The sequence below is a fragment of the Salvia hispanica genome, chromosome 4 (assembly GCF_029641045.1).
Source record: "Salvia hispanica isolate PSC_SH4W2 chromosome 4, Shi_PSC_v1, whole genome shotgun sequence".
Classification (NCBI taxonomy): Eukaryota; Viridiplantae; Streptophyta; class Magnoliopsida; order Lamiales; family Lamiaceae; genus Salvia; species Salvia hispanica.
The window spans coordinates 11553893-11554849 of record NC_142695.1 but is presented as its reverse complement, the minus strand read 5'-3'; the positions used below and the strand labels follow the sequence as shown (position 1 = coordinate 11554849).

The window sequence follows — 957 nt, the reverse complement described above, 5'->3', positions numbered from 1 at the left end:
TTAATTCAAGAAAACTGAAATTTCCGCACACACTCGTGTTTTATTTATACAGATTTTAACGAAAATGGGTGATTCAAATCCCTCACAAAATAATCAAAATAAAATAAATTTGATTTAATATAATTGACAAAATCAATACGGCTTCTCTCCGACGTAATTCCCCGGCGGATCATAGTTACATATCATGAAAACGCCGCGTCCGCCGTAGCAAACCACCCTGGCGCAGCCGATCCGCCTCGTGCCGCGCCACACAATCTGGGTGTAATGGCCGCAGTCCTGGCCGTAGGCGCACGAGTTGGACCAGTAGTTGTAACCTCGCTTCTCCGACACCCACGCCGCCGCGGCCTGGGCGGGCGTCCACCCGTTGCCGCTGCCCCAGAAGATGTTCTCCCCGTAGGGCCCATTCGAGTGCCGCAGGTCGCAGTCCACGCGCCGCTTCGCCGCGTACCCGGCCGCGTACCGCGCGATCCTCGCGTCCCACACCAGCTTCGGCAGCCGCAGCGCCGAGCGCGCTGCGTTCTGCGGGCCCAGGAACTGCTGCGCCTCGCTCTGCCGCGCCGCGACCATCCCGGCCGCGGACGCGGGTGGAGAGAGGAAGCAGATCAGGGCTAGGATGAATGCATAGTAGAGCAAGGGGTTGTGCATTTGGAAATGTAGCATCGCATTGAAATTATAATTTCTAAGTATGTTGCATTGTTATAATATTTATAAGAAAGGGAGCATAAAGTAGTTGAATTAAGAAGTTTAAAGTGTCAAATATGGGGTGGCACCCATGTTCGATAATGATTGGCACATCTGTTAGAGGTCAAATATTCAGTAGAGGGGAACTATTCATTTAGTTTTTTTTTTTTTTTTATATTAGTATGTATTATTCACTAGTACTACTATTCTATATATACGTGAGTTTTTTAATTTAAAAAGAATTGGGGCTGATCAAAATTCAACAAATAGTGATAG

The 957-nt window shown here is 48.2% G+C and overlaps 1 pseudogene; it reads right to left on the bottom strand.

Annotated features, from left to right (window-relative positions):
• Positions 1 to 660, bottom strand: LOC148927240 (pathogenesis-related protein PR-1 pseudogene; annotated as a pseudogene).
• Between the last annotated feature and the right edge of the window lie 297 nt (positions 661 to 957).